A 22,662-nucleotide genomic window follows, 5' to 3' on the forward strand; every position below is an offset into this window, starting at 1 on the left:
TCTTCAGGACCTGTCTTACCCTTTGATGGTATTTGGATGTTGCTGCTTTCCTTGCCTCCTCATCATGGTTACTGTATCCCTGTGGGATACCGAGGTACTTGTAGCATGTCTGTACATCTGCTATGTGCCCTGCTGGTAATTCCACTCCATCAGTCTTGACTGCCTTGCCTCTCTTTTTTGCCAACCAATCGTGCTTCTCCAGTTCGAAGGACATCCCGATGTCTTCACTGTAGATCCTTGTCAGGTGGATCAGCTTGATGTCATCCATAAAGAGGAGGTGGCTAATGGTGCATCCACTCTTGAACTTGCATCCATAGCCAGACTCTGTAGTTATCTGACTGAAGGGGTTGAAGACTATGCAGAACAGCAATGGGGACAGTTGTTATATGTCGCATTTGATGGTCACTTGCGCTAGTTGTCTTGAGTTGACTTCCAATATTGTTCTCCATAGCCCCATTGATTTTCTGAGGAAGGTTCTTAATTTCCTGTTGACATTGTACAGAGCCAAGCATTCACAGATCCATGTGTGTGGCATTGAGTCATAGGCTTTCCTGTAGTCAATCCAGGCTGTGCAGAGATTGGTCTGTCTGGATCTTGAGTCTTGAGCGACTGCTCTATCTACTAGGAGCTGGTGCTTAGAGCCTCTTGTGTCAGTCCCAATGCCTTTCTGAGCTGGATTCATGTACTGGTTCATATGGCTCTGTAGCTTGGTGGCTATGATGTCTGAAAGAAGTTTCCATGTTGGTGTAAGGCAGGTTATTGGGCGGTAGTTGGATGGAACTGTTCTTTTGTGAGGATCCTTTATGATCAGCACTGTTCTTCCTTGTGTTAGCCAAGATGGGTGGTGGCCTGCTTCTAGCAGTTGGTTCATCTGCATTGCCATGCATTCATGTACTTCTGTAAATTTCTTTAGCCAGTAGGTGAGGATCATGTCTGGGCCAGGTGCTGTCCAGCTCTTCATTTTTGACCCGCTGTTGGATGTCTGTTTCTATAAAGGTGACAGGTTCTTGCTCTAGGTGTTTGCTGTGTTTCATTCTCAGATATTGCAGCCACATTGCACTGGTGTTGTGTTCTATACACTTTGGAAGGTTCTTTGGAGAACAGGGCATTTATCTTCTTGACCTCAGCTTCTCTAATGTATCTCCCTAGTCTTGCAGTAAGTGCTATGAGCCATTGTTTAGCAGTCTCTTCAGTTGGGGTCAGGCCTTTGTACTTGTCCAGCTTGGTCTTACTCTTGATCTTTACACGCTTCTGTATTTCTGATAGTTAGCTGACTTCCACCTTGATCTTTGTCTACAGTCTTCTTTTCCAAGGGGAGCACATACTTCTGTTGTTTTTGCTGGTTGTATAGCCATGTATTTCCATGATTGCTGAGGGAATACTATAGATCAGGTTATTAGTTTGAGTTATGGTGGTGGTAGGCATTGATGCAAGAGCTGCTCTATTTGCATCCTCTAGCATACTTTCTGGTGGTGTTTCTTTGCTGAGCCTTGGCTTGGAATGTGGATATCGCTGAAATTGTGATGAAGGGAAGGAGAGGGTAACCAATACCACACCCCACCGAGCCCTGTCAATTCATAGGCATCATAGCAACCGAGAGGCCTACCATTTTGAATGATACAATAGTTGGATAGGCAGGAGTGTATGGTAAATATCTCATAGATCCTGAGTTCATTAGTATTTGCACCAAGCATGAGGCTAAGTGAGTATTTTATTAATTGTCGGTGGTCGGAGGTAGTCAGTGAGGTGAATGGTACCATATTTTGCATGTAGGGGGCAGTACTGTGGGAACATTAGAGAGTGGGGGATGGCAGTACGGTGGGGACATTATACTGTGTGTGAGGGGGATGTCAGTCCTGTGGAAACAATGTCCTGTGTTTGTGGGAAGCCACTATTGTGGGAACAAAATACTGTGCGTGGTGGGATGATGATACTGTGGGAACTTTATACTGTGTGTGGGGATATGGTGGTACTATGAGAAGATTATACTGTGTGTAGGGGTATGGCGGTACTATGAGAAGATTATACTGTGTGTGGTGGGATGGAGGTACTGTAGGAACATTATACTATGTGTGTGGGGGTATGGCGGTAGTGTGAAAATACCTTTTTTACGAGAGATGCCAGTACTGTGGAAACATTATACTGTGTGAGTGGCATCATATATATTGTATAAGGGGTGTAAAAAGGAGTGTCATAAAAAAGAATCCTCAGGGTTGTGCTGCATTAGTACAAAAAGACAGCTATCTGCCGTCCAGATGGGACCATGTGAAATCAATGGGAAGAGGGAGGGTTTCAGGAAGGAAGAGTCTAGATGGTGCACCTGGTCAGGTGACCTTGATGACGCGGGTTACTGATATTATAAAGGCCAGAGCCCCAAAGGCAGAACAGATTTGGTGCCAACAAAGGAAAGGGGTGCGGGGAAGAATCTGAGGAACCAGCTCATGGTAAAGTGCTCGAGGCAGCTGGTTGTAGGGCAGAACCCTGCTTACAGGGGCATAATGGGGGCATTACACTGTGTGCGGGCCAAGAAAGGGGCCCTGTACTCAGGCCCAGCATTAGGGACAGGCAGACCAGACAGAGGCCTGGGGCCCCACCTACAAAGGGGGCCCCCTTAGTCTGCAGCCCCTTTATGAAGTGCCCAGAGTGTGTACAGCAGTGAATAATGCTGTGTATTGCTCTGTTGTTCCTGAATGTCTCTCCCAAATCCCCCTTGACACCCCCTCAGTGCAGTAATTTACTCACTGTGGTCCCTGAGCTCTGTGCTGATTGCTGTAGGATCAGGTTTCACAGTCACATACAGCAGGGAGCAGCATAGGCTCTGACCACAGTCACTAAATCACTGCTTTTAATCTCACAGGGCAACCTCCTGTCACTACTCTCTGGATGACACAAGACAGGAATATTGTCTACTGAATCAGGGTATTTATTATATAGAAATAAATGAATTCCCATGTGAAATAATAAGGATAAACCATACACATATATAGTACAGATGTGCATAGGAATCAGAGTTTTTGGTGCATTTTTTTCTCTTTGCAGCCAAAGCCTGCTCTCTTGGCAGTAAAAACACTGCTTTAAAAACAACCATTTTTTAGGGTATGTGCAGACGATCCGGAAATGGCAGCACTTTGGACACAGTGGACATGTGCTGTGTCCAAAGTGCTGCCATCTTTTGAACACAGGTGATCGCGGGTGTTCACTGAACCGTGTGGAATCACAGCGTCCAATATATTGCACGGGTGAGATTTATCTTGCGGAGATGCGCCCCATGTCCGTCTCCGCGGGTGAGTTGTGGGTGTCTGTGCACGCATAGTAGAGATGGAATATCTTGGAATCCCATCCTCTATGCTGTAACATCTGGCCGCTGCAGGTTGGACACATACCCTTAGAGCAGTGTTCCCCAACTCCGGTCCTCGAGAGCCACCAACAGGTCATGTTTTCAGTATTTCCTTAGTATTGCACAGGTGATGGAATTATTGCCTGTGCAGATGATGCAATTATCACCTGTGCAATACTAAGGAAATCCTGAAAACATGACCTGTTTGTGGCTCTTGAGGACGGGAGTTGGGGAACACTGCCTTAGAGCTTTTGCTGTTTGTTTTTTACAATTTGCATTTTGCCTATAGTACATGTTTAATAAAGTTAGTTTTTATTCACCAAAAACGCACGAAAAACATTGCGACATTTGCAGTATTTTTAAAACTTTTTCATTGCTTTCTGTGGGTGAAAGAAATTGCTGAAAGAAGTGATATGCTGCAGATTTAAAAAAAAAACAGCTGCAGTTGTGAAATTCAGTCAGGAGAAAATAAAAGGGTGCACAGGAGATTTCTGAAAATCTCAGTTTTTGCTTGTGCTTTAAAATGCTGGAAACTTCTTTTTTGCAAAAGAAAAAACTGCCAAAATTCTGCATATGAACATGGCGAAAAGCTGCTTTTTAAAGCGTCAGCAAAACATAGGAGATTTCAGAAATCTCCTGCACGTGCTTGGTTTTTTTCTGACTGGATTTCAGAACTGTAGCGCTTTTTAAATCTGTAGTGTGTCACTTCTTTCAGTGTGTTTTCACCCGTAGAAAGCAATGACAGAATAAAAAAGCTGCAGATATTGCAAATGCATTTTTCGCTGCAATTTTTTAAGTGGTTTTGGTGAATTAGGCTGGAGTCACACTCAGCGTAAGACAATACGGTCCGTATATTACGGCCGTAATACGCTGAAAAGTCCCCAAAATAGTGGTCCGTAGCTCCTCCGTAGGCAGGGTGTGTCAGCGTATTTTGCGCATGGCATCCTCCGTATGTAATCCGTATGGCATCCATACTGCGTGTTTTTCTCGCAGGCTTGCAAAACCAACATACGGCTATACAAGGGATCCATGTGTAAAAAAAAACAAAAAAAACAAAACATATATACTGTCTATATAAATATATATATATATATATATATATATATATATATATATATATATGTCAGTAGACACATATAAGTATATATATTATTACTTCATACAGCGCTAGATAGCTTTAAAGCCGGTAATTCAATTACCTGATTTTGCTATCTCCTTCCTAAACCCGACATGATATGATACCTGGTTTACATACAGTAAACCATCTCATATCACCTTTTTTTTGCATATTCCACACTACTAATGTTAGTAGTGTGTATATGCAAAATTTGGCCGTTCTAGCTATTAAATTAAAGGGTTAAATGGCGGAAAAAATTGGCATGGGCTCCCGCGCAATTTTCTCCGCCAGAGTAGTAAAGCCAGTGACAGAGGGCAGATATTAATAGCCTGGAGAGGGTCCATGGTTATTGGCCCCCCCTGGCTAAAAACATCTGCCCCCAGCCACCCCAGAAAAGGGACATCTGGAAAATGCGCCTATTCTGGCACTTGGCCCCTCTCTTCCCATTCCCGTGTAGCGGTGGGATATGGGGTAATGAAGGGTTAATGCCACCTTGCTATTGTAAGGTGACATTAAGCCAAATTAATAATGGAGAGGCGTCAATTATGACACCTATCCATTATTAATCCAATACTAGTAAAGGGTTAAAAAAATACACACATTATTAAAAAGTATTTTAATGAAAAAAATCACAAAGGTTGTTGTAATATTTTATTCTACGCTCAATCCACTCACTGAAGACCCTCAATCTGTAACAAAAAAAAAAACAAACAACAATATCCATACCTTCCGAAGATCTGTAAAGTCCCACGATGTAAATCCATCTGAAGGGGTTAAAATATTTTACAGCCATGAGCTCTGCTAATGCAGCGCTGCTCCTTGCTGCAAATCCCCGGAGAATGAAGGTGAAGTAGGTCAATGACCTATATTTACCTTCATTTGCGGTGAGGCGCCCTCTGCTGGTTGTTCCTAGGTCGTGGGAACTTTCCTAGAAAGCTCCCAGGCTCGAGTTCATAAGAGGCGCCCTCTGCTGGTTGTAGGTCATTGACCTATTTTAGCTTCATTCTCCGGGGTTTTGCAGCAAGGAGCAGCGCTGCATTAGCAGAGCTCATGGCTGTAAAATATTTTAACCCCTTCAGATGGATTTACATCGTTGGACGTTACAGTTGTTGGTTTATTATTTATTTTTTGTTACAGATCGAGGGTCTTCAGTGATTGGATTGAGCGTAGAATAAAATATTACAACAACCTTTGTTTTTATTTCATTAAAATAATTTTTAATAATGTGGTTGTGTTTTTTAACCCTTTACTAGTATTGGATTAATAATGGATAGGTGTCATAATTGACGCCTCTCCATTATTAATTTGGCTTAATGTCACCTTACAATAGCAAGGTGGCATTAACCCTTCATTACCCCATATCCCACCGCTACACGGGAATGGGAAGAGAGTGGCAAAGTGCCAGAATAGGCGCATCTTCCAGATGTTTAACCAAACAAAAAAACTACTTGAAAGTAAATAATTGAGAAAAAGTATATAAAAATTCAAAATATTTTTTATTGACACCAATAGAACAATACACACATAAAATAATTAAAAACAAGAGGAGCAGTTTCGGACATTTGAGAATATCAATATATGTAATTAGTAAGATGATATATCCAATTCTAATATTTAAGTACTGGTAGTAGCAAAAAGATAACAACAACTGCTTCTAAAGCTGTAATATATTACCACTGTGGGCCATAAGCGAAGAGAAACAAGTGCAACAGTATTTCTATCGAAGTAAGGACTCTAATGATAGCCTTTTATATCTAGCACCTGTGCCTCACATAGAGCAGCTTTGAAGCAAAAAAAGTACAAAGTGCATAGTGCAAAAAATGTGCATAGTAACCAGTAGTCATGACAATTGTACCGAAAGCTGCCTCCTCACACTCCAACGCGCGTTTCACACGTCTTGCTTCTTCAGGGAGTGATGTGAGGGAGGTCACGCTACCACCTTATATATGATCCAAGTCAGGACAAGGGCCAATCCTAACCTCGGTGCATTATTAAATGCCTAACATACCAATCCGGCGATCACACACCGCCCAAAGCCTAACAGCGACGCCACAGGAAGGCGCGGCGCGCCGCCCGAGACGTCACAAGCCAGGCAAGAGACGGAGCATGCGCATACCGGAAGGTCGGAAATGCATGCAATACTATCGCGGCCATGTTGGATATGGTGCAAAAGTAACGGCGCGTCGCCCGCTGCCATGGCGACGACACCCCCACCCCGCATCCCGCAGCAGCGCCACGGAGACGCGCTATCGCGCGATCCATGGCACCGCAAGCGAGGCACGGGATGGGAGGCGCGCGCACCACGGAGGCGAGAGACGCGCTCAGCACCATACAAGTAATATGGAGATATTGGGATGTTGTGCAATTGTAACGGCGCGTCTTCCGCTGCCATGGCGATAGCACCCCCACCCCGCATCCCACGGCAGCGTCACAGAATCGCGCTATCGCGTGACCCATGACGCCGCAAGCAGGACACGGGACAGTAGGCGCGCACACCAGGGGAGCAGGAGACGCGCACAGCACAGCTCGGATCATATCTTGAAAGGGCAACTATGTGGATAAGCCTATTTAAAGTGGCAGATGGAAAATATGTCAAATAATGAACATGTAGGGGACACTATCAGAACCTACTAAATATAAAGAAACAAAAATTGCCACTACACTAGTGCTATAACTATGAAAAGTGCAAAGCAATATATAAAAAACAAAGATGTGCAATTCATTTAGATACAATTTGTAAGATTATTACACAATCAAAAGAATTTGACAAAAAATACATAAATATGCATTAATAGAGATATAAAGTGCATTACCAGTGCATGTTATATACTAATTAGAAAAAAGTAAAAAAGTGACAATTAAGTGATTTGCTATTGCTTGAAGTCCACAACCATGACTTTGCTTCATCAATCACGTATCTCCGAATCATTTTCATGTGAATACAGTCCCTATATGGGTAAATACACAAAGAGAAATTACATAAGTACCAAGATAGAAAGTTTAAAAGAGAAAGACCCCATATATTGAATAGACCTCCCTATTTAAAAGGACAAACAAACAAAGTTAAAAACTATCACATAAAAGAAAGACAAATAATAAAATTAAGTGAGAACATGATAATACCACTAATAATAACAGTACAGGCAACAGCTGAGGAACCTCACTATAAGAAACTCGCAAAACCCCATTGGTCATTAAGGCCATATGGTTTCATTGTTCTCAAAGTTGTTATCCACCGGCATTCTCTCTGGGCTAGTTTGTTCATAATATTGCCCCCCCGAATGCCAAGATGTACCACATCAATACCTCTTATCTGGAGATCGATTGCTCCTGATGGATGGAATTCCCTGTAGTGAGCTGGAATTGTCTTCAATTTTGCAATCTCCTCTTGCTGAGAGTTCTCTACCCTGAGTAGTCTCGCTGCTCGAATATCTTTCACGTGTTCCAAAACACGTACCCGCAGTTGTCTTGACGTCAAGCCAATATATATAAGTCCACATGGACATGTCAGGTAGTATATCACTGATGTTGTTCTACAATTGATCGGATGCACGATCTTGAAGTCGCGTGTTTTTGAAGAGTTAGGCCGGGGTCACACTAGACCGTAATACGGACGAGTGCAATGCGATAAAAAAAATCGCATAGCACTCGTCCCAATGTTAATCTATGGGGCAGCTCCCATCATCCGATATTTTCTCGGCCGTATTCAGGATCCGAGTGAAATCGCAGCATGCTGCGATTGTCAGCGTTTCGCGGCCGAGAATCGCCAATGAAAGTCTATGGAAGCCCCAAAAATACGGATCACACACGGACCAGCAGTGTGACTTGCGAGGAATACGCAGCGGTGTTAGAGAGAAAAGCCGGCAATTCAGTGCGGTGTACAGTAAAATCACACTGACAGCTTAGAATAGAATAGATAGAATAAAGGTGTACACATAGAATAGGTATATATATATATATATATATATATATATATATATATATATATATATATATATATATATATATATATACACACACAGGGTGGAGCGCGGTAATTTGCTTTTTTGCACTGCATGCTGTGGCGGCACGGTCGGTCGAAGAGAGGGGAGAGTGGGTGTGGCTTACAGTGGCTGATGGGAGATTTGTATTCCTCTGCCTTTCAGTTGCCATCATGCAGTGGACACGTGAGGAGAGGTCATTTTGTGTTGAAGCGTATTTTTCAAATGCCCACTCGATCATTGCAGTTCAGCGTGCTTTTCGTTTACAATTCGCAGTTCCTCCACGCGGACGTGTTCCTGGACGGCAATCAATTGTAAATTGGGTGAATGCATTCAGAACAGCAGGGAATGTGTCATGTGTACGAAGGGGACCTGAGAGAAGGATTACAACACCACAAAACATCGAGAGAGTTAGAGCAGCAGTACTGCAATCTCCGAAACGCTCTGCTCGGAAGCAATCATTTGCTCTTGGCATTTCAAGACGTTCTCTCCACCGGATTCTTCATGATGAACTGAATTTTCACCCGTATAAAATGTGCGTGGTCCAACATTTGTCAGCATGGGACTATTTGACACGGCGGACCTCTTGTGAAGACATGTTAGCAACGATACCCCGTGACGCAATTGTGTTTTTTTCTGATGAGGCACATTTTCACCTCATTTTCACTGTGTGGTGCGCCATATCACGAGTAGGCATCATTGGTCCTTACTTTTTTCAGGATAATGGTCGTGCCATAACTGTGAACTCCGAACGGTACTTGTCTATGATACAGGATTATTTTCAGCCGGCTCTTGAGGCAATGGAACTAGAGGATACATGGTTCCAACAGGATGGTGCCACTGCACACACAGCGAGGGTTACCATGAATTGTTTGAGGCAAATGTTTCCTGGACGGCTTATCTCTTTGAGGGGAGATGTGAACTGGCCAGCACGCTCACCAGATTTAGCCCCATGCGATTTTTTCCTTTGGGGTTACCTGAAGTCTAAGGTGTATATCAACCGTCCCAACACCTTGGAAGACCTAAGGAACAACATTGAAGCTGAAATTGGCAGAATACCAGTGGACATGCTTGTTAGAGTTCATGAAAACTTCAGAAAACGTATGCAGCAGTGTGTGGATAGCGAAGGTCGACATTTGCCAGATACACTATTTAAAACCATGTAATTTAAAAATTCCATTACTGTTCAGTATAATTAAAATATAAAATAAATTTTTCTAATGATCATAATTTTTTTATTTCATTCCCAAATCAGCAAATTACCGCGCTCCACTATATATATATATATATATATATATATATATATATATATATATATATAAATATAAATATTTCTTCCAGCGCTAGACAGCTTTGAAGCCGGTATTTCAATTACCGGCTTTTGCTTTCTCCTTCCTAAAACCCGACATGATTTGAGACCTGGTTTACATACAGTAAACCATGTCTTCTCCCCATTTTTTTTGCATATTCCACACTACTAATGTCAGTAGTGTGTCTATGCAAAATTTGGCCGTTCTAGCTATTAAATTAAGGGGTTAAATGGCGGAAAAAATTGGCATGGGCTCCCGCACAATTTTCTCCGCCAGAGTAGTAAAGCCAGTGACTGAGGGCAGATATTAATAGCCTGGAGAGGGTCCACGGTTATTGGCCCCCCCTGGCTAAAAACATCTGCCCCAGCCACCCCAGAAAAGGCACATCTGGAAGATGCGCCTATTCTGGCACTTGGCCACTCTCTTCCCATTCCCGTGTAGCGGTGGGATATGGGGTAATGAAGGGTTAACGCCACCTTGCTATTGTAAGGTGACATTAAGCCTAATTAACCCCTTTACCCCAAGGGTGGTTTGCACGTTAATGACCGGGCCAATTTTTACAATTCTGACCACTGTCCCTTTATGAGGTTATAACTCTGGAACGCTTCAATGGATCCTGGTGATTCTGACATTGTTTTCTCGTGACATATTGTACTTCATGACAATGGTAAAACTTCTTTGATAGTACCTGCGTTTATTTGTGAAAAAAACGGAAATTTGACGAAAATTATGAAAATTTCGCAATTTTCCAACTTTGAATTTTTATGAAATTAAATCACAGAGATATGTCACACAAAATACTTAATAAGTAACATTTCCCACATGTCTACTTTACATCAGCACAATTTTGAAACCAAAATTTTTTTTTGTTAGGGAGTTATAAGGGTTAAAAGTTGACCAGCAATTTCTCATTTCTACAACACCATTTTATTTTAGGGACCACATCTCATTTGAAGTCATTTTGAGGGGTCTGTATGATAGAAAATACCCAAGTGTGACACCATTCTAAAAACTGCACCCCTCAAGGTGCTCAAAACCATACTCAAGAAGTTTATTAACCCTTCTGGTGCTTCACAGGAATTTTTTGAATGTTTAAATAAAAATGAACATTTAACTTTTTTTCACAAAAAATTTAATTCAGCTCAAATTTGTTTTATTTTACCAAGGGTAACAGGAGAAAATGGACCCCAAACATTGTTGTACAATTTGTCCTGAGTATGCCAATACCCCACATGTGGGGGTAAACCACTGTTTGGGCGCATGGCAGAGCTCGGAAGCGAAGGAGTGCCATTTGACTTTTCAATGCAAAATTGACTGGAAATGAGATGTGACGCCATGTTTCGTTTGGAGAGCCCCTGATGTGGCTAAACATTGAAACCCCCCACAAGTGACACCATTTTGGAAAGTAGACCCCCTAAGGAACTTATCTAGAGGTGTGGTGAGCACTTTGACCCACCAAGTGCTTCACAGAAGTTTATAATGCAGAGCCGTAAAAATAAAACAAAATTTTTTTCCCACAAAAATTATTTTTTTAGCCCCCAGTTTTGTATTTTCCTGAGGGTAACAGGAGAAATTGGACCCCAAAATTTGTTGCCCAATTTGTCCTGAGTGCGATGATACACCATATGTGGGGGGAACCACTGTTTGGGCACATGGGAGGGCTCAGAAGGGAAGGAGTGCCATTTGAATGCAGACTTAGATGGAATGGTCTGCAGGTGTCACATTGCGTTTGCAGAGCCCCTAATGTACCTAAACAGTAGAAACCCCCCACAAGTGACACCATTTTGGAAAGTAGACCCCCTTAGGAACTTATCTAGATGTGTGCTGAGCGCTTTGACCCACCAAGGGCTTCACAGAAGTTTATAATGGAGAGCCGTAAAAATAAAACAAAAATTTTTTCCCACAAAAATTATTTTTTAGCCCTCAGTTTTGTATTTTCCTGAGGGTAACAGGAGAAATTCGACCCCACAATTTGTTGTCCAATTTGTCCTGAGTGCGCTGATACCCCATATGTGGGGGGGAACCACTGTTTGGGCGCATGGGAGGGCTCGGAAGGGAAGGAGCTCCATTTGGAATGAGGACTTAGATGGAATGGTCTGCAGGTGTCACATTGCATTTGCAGAGCCCCTAATGTACCTAAACGGTAGAAACCTCCCACAAGTGACACCATTTTGGAAACTAGACCCCCTAAGGAACTCATCTAGATGTGTTGTGATAGCTTTGAACCCCCAAGTGTTTCACTACAGTTTATAACGCAGAGCCGTGAAAATAAAAAATCTTTTTTTTTCCCACAAAAAATATGTTTTAGCCCCGAGTTTTGTATTTTCCCAAGGGTAACAGGAGAAATTGGACCCCAAAAGTTGTTGTCCTATTTGTCCTGAGTACGCTGATACCCTATATGTTGGGGTAAACCCCTGTTTGGGCACACGGGAGAGCTCGGAAGGGAAGGAGCACTGTTTTACTTTTTCAACGCAGAATTGGCTGGAATTGAGATCGGACGCCATGTCGCGTTTGGAGAGCCCCTGATGTGCCTAAACAGTGGAAACCCCACAATTATAACTGAAACCCTAATCCAAACACATCCCTAACCCTAATCCCAACAGTAACCCTAACCACACCTCTAACCCTAATCCCAACCCTATTCCCAACCGTAAATGTAATCTAAACCCTAACTGTAACTTTAGCCCCAACCCAAACTGTAGCCCTAACCCTAATCCTAACCCTAGCCCTAACCCTAGCCCTAACCCTAGCCCTAACCCTAACCCAAGCCCTAACCCTAACCCTAGCCCTAACCGTAGCCCTAACCCTAGCCCTAACCCTAGCCCTAACCCTAGCCCTAATGGGAAAATGGAAATAAATACATTTTTTAAATTTTTCCCTAACTAAGGGGGTGATGAAGGGGGGTTTGATTTACTTTTATAGCGGGTTTTTTAGCGGATTTTTATGATTGGCAGCCGTCACACACTGAAAGACGCTTTTTATTGCAAAAAATATTTTTTGCGTTACCACATTTTGAGAGCTATCATTTTTCTATATTTTGGTCCACAGAGTCATGTGAGGTCTTGTTTTTTGCTGGACGAGTTGACGTTTTTATTGGTAACATTTTCGGGCACGTGACATTTTTTGATCGCTTTTTATTCCGATTTTTGTGAGGCAGAATGACCAAAAACCAGCTATTCATGAATTTCTTTTGGGGGAGGCGTTTATACCGTTCCGCGTTTGGTAAAATTGATAAAGCAGTTTTATTCTTCGGGTCAGTACGATTACAGCGACACCTCATTTATATCATTTTTTTATGTTTTGGCGCTTTTATACGATAAAAACTATTTTATAGAAAAAATAATTATTTTGGCATCGCTTTATTCTCAGGACTATAACTTTTTTATTTTTTTGCTGATGATGCTGTGTGGCGGCTCGTTTTTTGCGGGACAAGATGACGTTTTCAGCGGTACCATGGTTATTTATATCTGTCTTTTTGATCGCGTGTTATTCCACTTTTTGTTCGGCGGTATGATAATAAAGCGTTGTTTTTTGCCTCGTTTTTTTTTTTTTTTCCTTACGGTGTTTACTGAAGGGGTTAACTAGTGGGCCAGTTTTATAGGTCGGGTCGTTACGGACGCGGCAATACTAGATATGTGTACTTTTATTGTTTTTTTTTTTATTTAGATAAAGAAATGTATTTATGGGAATAATATTTTTTTTTTTTTCATTATTTTGGAATATTTTTTTTTATTTTTTTTTTATACATTTGAAAATTTTTTTTTTTACTTTTTTACTTTGTCCCAGGGGGGGACATCACAGATCAGTGATCTGACAGTTTGCACAGCACTCTGTCAGATCACTGATCTGACATGCAGCGCTGCAGCCTTCACAGTGCCTGCTCTGAGCAGGCTCTGTGAAGCCACCTCCCTCCCTGCAGGACCCATCTTTCTAGGTAAGTTCCCACAATCTATGAACAGCCAGCAGAGGGCGCCTCACCGCAAATGAAGCTAAATATAGAGCATTGATCTATATTTAGCCTCATTCCCCGGGGTTTTGCAGCAAGGAGCAGCCTGCATTAGCGGAACTCCTTGCTGCAAAATGTTTTAACCCCTTCAGAAGGATTTACATCGTTGGACTTTACAGATCTGCGGAGGGTAAGGATATTGTTGGTTTATTATGTTTTTTTACTTACAGAACGAGGGTCTTCAGTGACTGGATTGGGCGTAGAATAAAATACTCCAACAACCATTGTTTTTATTTCATTAAAATAATTTATAATAATGTGTTTGTCTTTTATTTAACCCTTTCATTCAATTGGATTAATAATGGATAGGTGTCATAATTGACGCCTCTCCATTATTAATTAGGCTTAATGTCACCTTACAATAGCAAGGTGGCATTAACCCTTCATTACCCCATATCCCACCGCTACACGGGAATGGGAAGAGAGTGGCCAAGTGCCAGAATAGGCGCATCTTCCAGATGTGCCTTTTCTGGGGTGGCTGGGGGCAGATGTTTTTAGCCAGGGGGGGGCCAATAACCGTGGACCCTCTCCAGGCTATTAATATCTGCCCTCAGTCACTGGCTTTACTACTCTGGCGGAGAAAATTGTGCGGGAGCCCACGCCAATTTTTTCCGCCATTTAACCCCTTAATTTAATAGCTAGAACGGCCAAATTTTGCATAGACACACTACTGACATTAGTAGTGTGGAATAGGCAAAAAAAATGGGGAGAAGATATGGTTTACTGTATGTAAACCAGGTCTCAAATCATGTCGGGTTTTAGGAAGGAGAAAGCAGAAGCCGGCAATTGAATTACCGGCTTTCTGCTATATCGCGCTGGATGAAATATTAATATATATACATATATGTGTCAACTGATATATATATATATATATAGATATATATAGATATATATATATATATATATAGATATATATAGATATATATAGATATATATAGATATATAGATATATATATATATATATATATAGATATATATATATACAGTATATATGTTTGTTTGTTTTTTGACACATGGATCCCTTGTATTGGCGTATGTTGGTTTTGCAAGCCTGCGATAAAAACACGCAGTACGGATGCCATACGGATGTCACACGGATCATTTGATGCGAGAGAATCGCATCCTCGCACTGCACTCGGATCACTGTTTTGTAAAAATTTTTGCGATTCTCCTCCGTCAAAAACGGACCGTTTTTTTTATACGTTGTGTGTGTCCCCGGCCTTACAGAAAGTCTCCGTCTTGATCATATATTTGCAGGCACTACAATCTCCACATGAGCGTGATCCCCATTTGGGGCCTCTTGAATTGAAAATGAAGCTAGATTTTGGTGCAACATAATGGCTATGTATGATGGTGTCCCCTATGGTCTTACTTCTTCTTGCCACAACTTGTGCTCTATCTTCAATAAATTTGGTTAATCCTGGATCTCGTTTCAATATTGGCCAAAATCGATTAAAAATGTTGTTCATGTCTCTCCATCTTCCATGGTAGTTAGTGATGATCCGCAGACCTGAATCCTCTTTTGTAGCAATTCTATTTTGAAGAAGTGTATCACGGTCCATGGCTTTTGCTTGTTGGTAACCCTGGTTAATATCCATAAGGTTATACCCACGACACAAAAATCTTGAGGTAATGTCACGGGCCTGGACTTCAAATTCTTCATTTGTATCACAAATTCTCCTTGCTCTGATGAATTGTCCTTTAGGAATTGCCTTCGCAGTATGCCTTGGATGTGCTGATTTAGCATGCAATACCGAGTTTGTACTAGTCTCCTTGCATTAACCCTTCATTACCCCATATCCCACCGCTACACGGGAATGGGAAGAGAGGGGCCAAGTGCCAGAATAGGCGCATCTTCCAGATGTGCCTTTTCTGGGGTGGCTGGGGGCAGGTGTTTTTAGCCAGGGGGGGCCAATAACCATGGACCCTCTCCAGGCTATTAATATCTGCCCTCTGTCACTGGCTTTACTACTCTGGCGGAGAAAATTGCGCGGGAGCTCACGCCAGTTTTTTCCACCATTTAACCCTTTAATTTAATAGCTAGAACGGCCAAATTTTGCATATACACACTACTAAGGCTACGTTCACATTTGCGTTGTGCGCCACTGTGTCGGCGACGCAACGCACAACGCAAATAAAACCGCACCAAAACGCACGCAAAAACGCTGCGTTTTGCGAGGCATGCGTCCTTTTTTGCCGAAATTTGGACGCAAGAAAAATGCAACTTGTTGCGTTTTCTGCGCCCGACGCTTGCGGCAAAAAAAACGCATGCGTCGCACAACGCAGCACAACGCATGTCCATGCGTCCCCCATGTTAAATATAGGGGCGCATGACGCATGCGTCGCCGCTGCGTCGCCCGACGCAAACACGCAAAACGCTAATGTGAACGTAGCCTAACATTAGTAGTGTGGAATATGCAAAAAAAAGGTGATATGAGATTGGTTACTGTATGTAAACCAGGTCTCATATCATGTCGGGTTTAGGAAGGAGATAGCAAAGCCGGCAATTGAATTACCGGCTTTTCTGCTATCTAGCGCTGTATGAAGTAATAATATATATACATATATGTGTCTCACTGATAGAATAGGTATATATATATATATATATATATATATATATATATATATATATCTCTATGTGTACACATTTATTCTACCTATTCTACTGTAAACTGTCAGTGTGATTTTACTGTACACCGCACTGAATTACCGGCTTTTCTCTCTAACAGCGCTGCGTATTTCTCGCAAGTCACACTTCTGGTCCGTGTGTAATCCGTATTTTTCTGGCTTCCATAGACTTTCATTGGCATTTTTTTTTGCACAATACGGTGACAAACGCAGCATGCTGCGATTTTCTACGGCCGTAGAAAGCCATATAATACTGATCAGTAAAATACGGCAGATAGGAGCAGGGGCATAGAGAATAATTGTGACGTTTGTTAGGCGAGTTTTACGGACGTATTTTCTGCACTCATACGTCCGTAAAACTCGCTAGTGTGACTCCAGCCTTAAACTATTAGGTCTCGTTCACATGTTCAGTATTTGTAATGCAAAAACAGCAGTGGAAGAATGAGAAACATGACACCACTTGTGTATTTCTCACCCTCCTGGTTTCGGCTTACACATACTGATGTGAAATACTGACCAAATACTGATAGTGTGACGGCAGCCTAAAACATACTGTAGACAAAGCAAACATCCTCACTCCAAAAAAAAGCTGAAAAAAGTGTGAAGAACACCACAAAACAAGCTGAAAAACAGGTGTTTTCAACGCAACATTTTTACTACCAATAGAACAGGTTTTGGCTACTGAAAAAAAAATGCTGCATGTGAACATAGTCTTACTCTGAAACTGCTATGGCTATCTCTGGTTTTACATAGGACTGCAGGTGACATCTACTACATTATCTGTACTCAGAGAGCCATCACTGTGTTATCTCTGGTGTTACATAGGACTGCAGGTGACATCTACTACATTATCTGTACTCAGAGAGCCATCACTGTGTTATCTCTGGTGTTACATAGGACTGCAGGTGACATCTACTACATTATCTGTACTCAGAGAGCCATCACTGTGTTATCTCTGGTGTTACATAGGACTGCAGGTGACATCTACTACATTATCTGTACTCAGAGAGCCATCACTGTGTTATCTCTGGTGTTACATAGGACTGCAGGTGACATCTACTACATTATCTGTACTCAGAGAGCTATCACTGCTATCTTTTGTGTTACATAGGACTGCAGGTGACATCTACTACATTATCTGTACTCAGAGAGCTATCACTGCTATCTTTTGTGTTACATAGGAACCGGCATTATCAGGGCTCTGAGAGCTATCACTGTGTTATTTGCAGTGATAAAAAAAATTAAGAGGGGCTTGGGCCCCCAATCTTTTCTGACCCTAGCAATGCCCCTGCATACAGCTAATAGTGGCAGACCTGTTGGTCGATATAAGGCCCCTAAATATGGAGGCCACAGTGTCAGCACTGGCTCCAGGCCCCTCCACCAACTGTATCCGCATCCCGCTCACATAATGTAACCTAAATGTTTGTGTGATTTTACAATGTTAGTATTTGGGGCCCCACTTTAAAATTTTGGCTAGGGCCCTGCTTTGTTTATAACTAGGCCCTGCCTCTACTAGGGGAACAATCCGTTCCCTCACTTCCTGTCCTCCATAGTTGGGTCGTATGTATCTATTACAGGAAACAGAACAAAAACGCCATGATTCATATAAAGTGGCAACAAAAACCCCAAAAGAGTCTCTGTGCTGAAGGGGTTAATGTCCCCCGCGCTCAGTAATGGGGAATCTCCAGCACATACCTCCACCTGCAGAGCCGCACTCCACATATATGGCTGCTCAGTGCACACAGGACCTGTGATGAGGTCACAGGAGGGGAGGAGTCAGGGGTCACATGATCAGGGGCCTCAGTGAATGATATCCGCAGTGAATGGGCAGTCCGGCTCTTTTTGGTGATCCGGCTCTTTTTGGTGATCCGGCTCTTTTTCAAAATAGAAATCTGTTTTCCACTGTCCTCGCTCCCGGTCTTTGCCTGCACAGTGACAGCCTCATTATACCCCTGTATACGGATCTAGTGAAGCAGTACAGACTGTTTTTAGCATTGCTGTTTCCTCAGATTGTTCGCTCTTGTGAACAGGCCCTGCTACTCGGTTGTAGTCTTATGTATTACTTTCTGGCGTTTTTTGTACATGTCCTTTCTGATTTAGTAAGTGCTGTGATGTACTCAGGGGTGGATTATAATAGGGTCAATCTGGGCGGTAGCCCAGGGCCCAGTGGTGTGGGGGGGCCCTGGGCTGCCGCTCAGATTGCCCGCCGCCATCAGGGCATTACTGCCCTGACTGGCGTATGGGCCCGGTGGGCAGAGGGGGCCCGCATCGGGCCCAGTCTCATCTGCTCATTGGGCCCCTACCGGCGCTGCGGCAGTTAAACACTATTGATGTGCGGGCACGTGCCTGCACGTCAATAGTTAACAGCCACCAGCAAATCAGAGGCTGGCAGCTGATATCAGCCGCAGCACGCACGTGTCTGATGTCATTGTCAGTCGCCAGTGAGTGCGCGCTGCTGGAGGGAACTTCGCCGCTGGAGCACGGACAGGTGAGGAGAATTTTTTTTTATTGCGAACTGCAATCCGAGGGGCCCGGGCCAGTATGCTGAAGACACTGGGAGAAATATGCTGGAGACACTGGGGGCAGGATGCTGGACACACGGGGGCAATATGCTGGAAACACTGGGGGCAATATGCTGGAGACGCTGGGGGCAGGATGCTGGACACTGGGGGCAGGATGCTGGACACACTCTGAGCAGGATGCTGGACACACTGGGGGTAATATGCTGGACACACTGGGGGCAGAGATGCTGGACACACTGGGGGCAGGATGCTGGACACACTGGGGGCAATATGCTGGACACACTGGGGGCAATATGCTGGAGACACTGGGGCAGAATGCTGAACAAACTGGGGGCAATATGCTCGACACTGAGGGCAATATGCTGGACATACTGGGGGCAATATGCTGGCGATACTGGGGCAGGGTGCTGGACACACTGGGGGCAATATGCTGGACACACTGGGAGCAGACTGCTGGACATACTGGGGGCTGAATGCTGGAGACATTGGGGGTTGAATGCTGGAGACACTGGGGGCTGAATGCTGGACACACTGGGGGCTGAATGCTGGACACACTGGGGGCTGAATGCTGGACACACTGGGGGCAGATAGCTGGACACACTGGGGGCAGATAGCTGGACACACTGGGGGCAGATAGCTGGACACACTGGGGGCAGATAGCTGGACACACTGAGGGCAGATAGCTGGACACACTGGGGGCAGATAGCTGGACACACTGGGGGCAGAGATGCTGGACACACTGGGGGCAGAGATGCTGGACACTGGGGGCAGCGATGCTGGACACACTGGAGGCAGAAAGCTGGACACATTGGGGGCTGAATACTGGAGACACTGGGGGTTGAATGCTGGACACACTGGGGGCTGAATGCTGGACACACTGGGGGCTGAATGCTGGACACACTGGGGGCTGAATGCTGGACACACTGGGGGCAGATAGCTGGACACACTGGGGGCAGATAGCTGGACACACTGGGGGCAGATAGCTGGACACACTGGGGGCAGATAGCTGGACACACTGAGGGCAGATAGCTGGACACACTGAGGGCAGATAGCTGGACACACTGGGGGCAGATAGCTGGACACACTGGGGGCAGAGATGCTGGACACACTGGGGGCAGAGATGCTGGACACACTGGGGGCAGAGATGCTGGACACTGGGGGCAGCGATGCTGGACACACTGGAGGCAGAAAGCTGGACACATTGGGGGCTGAATACTGGAGACACTGGGGGTTGAATGCTGGACACACTGGGGGCTGAATGCTGGACACACTGGGGGCTGAATGCTGGACACACTGGGGGCTGAATGCTGGACACACTGGGGGCAGATAGCTGGACACACTGGGGGCAGATAGCTGGACACACTGGGGGCAGATAGCTGGACACACTGGGGGCAGATAGCTGGACACACTGAGGGCAGATAGCTGGACACACTGGGGGCAGATAGCTGGACACACTGGGGGCAGAGATGCTGGACACACTGGGGGCAGAGATTCTGGACACACTGGGGGCAGAGATGCTGGACACTGGGGGCAGCGATGCTGGACACACTGGAGGCAGAAAGCTGGACACATTGGGGGCTGAATGCTGGAGACACTGGGGGTTGAATGCTGGACACACTGGGGGCTGAATGCTGGACACACTGGGGGCTGAATGCTGGACACACTGGGGGCTGAATGCTGGACACACTGGGGGCTGAATGCTGGACACACTGGGGGCTGAATGCTGGACACACTGGGGGCAGATAGCTGGACACACTGGGGGCAGATAGCTGGACACACTGGGGGCAGATAGCTGGACACACTGGGGGCAGATAGCTGGACACACTGGGGGCAGATAGCTGGACACACTGGGGGCAGATAGCTGGACACACTGAGGGCAGATAGCTGGACACACTGGGGGCAGAGATGCTGGACACACTGGGGGCAGAGATGCTGGACACACTGGGGGCAGAGATGCTGGACACACTGGGGGCAGAGATGCTGGACACACTGGGGGCAGAGATGCTGGACACTGGGGGCAGCGATGCTGGACACACTGGAGGCAGAAAGCTGGACACAATGGGGGCTGAATACTGGAGACACTGGGGGTTGAATGCTGGACACACTGGGGGCTGAATGCTGGACACACTGGGGGCTGAATGCTGGACACACTGGGGGCAATATGCTGGACACACTGGGGGCAGATAGCTGGACACACTGGGGGCAGAGATGCTGGACACTGGGGGCAGAGATGCTGGACACTGGGGGCAGCGATGCTGGACACACTGGGGGCAGAGATGCTGGACACACTGGGGGCAGGATGCTGGACACACTGGGGGCAGAGATGCTGGACACACTGGGGGCAGGATGCTGGACACACTGGGGGCAGAGATGCTGGACACTGGGGTTAGAGATGCTGGACACACTGGGGGCAGCGATGCTGGACACACTGGGGGCAGCGATGCTGGACACACTGGTGGCAGAGATGCTGGACACACTGGTGGCAGGATGCTGGACACACAGGGGGCAGAGATGCTGGACACTTGTGGCAGAGATGCTGGACACTGGGGGCAGAGATGCTGGACACACTGGGGGCAGGATGCTGGACACTGGGGGCAGAGATGCTGGACACTGGGTCAGAGATGCTGGACACACTGGGGGCAGGACTAGAGATGGGGCAGGATTGGAGACATGGGCAGAATGTAGATACGGGGCATGATTGGAGACACGGGGCAGAATGAAAGACATGGGACAGGATTGGAGACAGATCGTGCAGGATCATGGGGCAGGATGGATACGATGGAGACTGATGGGGCAGGATGGGGAGATCATATGGGGCAGGATGGGGAGATCATATGGGGCAGAATGGATACTCATGAGGGCAGGATGGGAGAATATATGGCTGGAGCCAGGAATGAGATACATGGGGCCAGGATGGGGGATATTATTATTACCATAGGGACTAATTAAGGGACATTATTACTGCAGTAATGTATTTATTTTATTTTTTGAGGACACGGTTTTAAATGGGGGGGCGGTCCTGTTACTGTGTAGAGTGACACTTTGTCACCTCTTTTTCTTCATGTGGTGTAATGTAGAAGTTGTGAAAAATTAAGTAATGTGTTCTGCAAGCGGAGCTCGAGATAACTGTGTTATTTCCTGCAGAGACAAGTGCTGGCTGGATGAAGTGATGGCGGTCTGTGCTGGATGAAAGATGAAGGACTTCACCTAGAGACGTCACTGGTGAGTCAGTGATACCTATACACTGACACTATACTGTTATGACCTGGTGGTTAAGAGGCCACACTGATATGACCTGGTGGCTAAAACGCAACATGGAGCGAGCTCTGAGAAGGTGGTATCTCTACTGACCGCAGTCCCTAATCCTAACAACAACACTAGAAATAGCCGTGGGATGTTCCTGACTCACCCTAGACACCTCTTCACAGCCTAAGAAATAACTACCCCTAAAGAAGGAAATAGAAAGCTATCTTGCATCAGAGAAAACCCCCAAAAGGAAAGATAGCCCCCCACAAATATTGACTGTGAATGGAGAGGGAAAAGACGTACATAGAAATGAAATCAGAATTCAGCAAAAGAGGCCAATACTAAACTAGATAGACAGAGAGAAAAGGATACTGTGCGGTCAGTATAAAAAACTACAAAATCCACGCAGAGTTTACAAAAATGAACTCCACACCGACTCACGGTGTGGAGGGGCAAATCTGCTTTCCCAGAGCTACCAGCTAGCCTGAATAAGACATAGTGACAAGCTGGACAAAA

General features: G+C 44.9%; 1 pseudogene; it reads right to left on the reverse strand.

Annotated features, from left to right (window-relative positions):
- LOC138663517 (zinc finger protein 665-like) overlaps positions 1-18,127 on the reverse strand; it is a 141,816-nt pseudogene extending 123,689 nt beyond the window's left edge.
- Between the last annotated feature and the right edge of the window lie 4,535 nt (positions 18,128-22,662).

The sequence above is a fragment of the Ranitomeya imitator genome, chromosome 2 (assembly GCF_032444005.1).
Source record: "Ranitomeya imitator isolate aRanImi1 chromosome 2, aRanImi1.pri, whole genome shotgun sequence".
NCBI classification, from domain to species: Eukaryota; Metazoa; Chordata; class Amphibia; order Anura; family Dendrobatidae; genus Ranitomeya; species Ranitomeya imitator.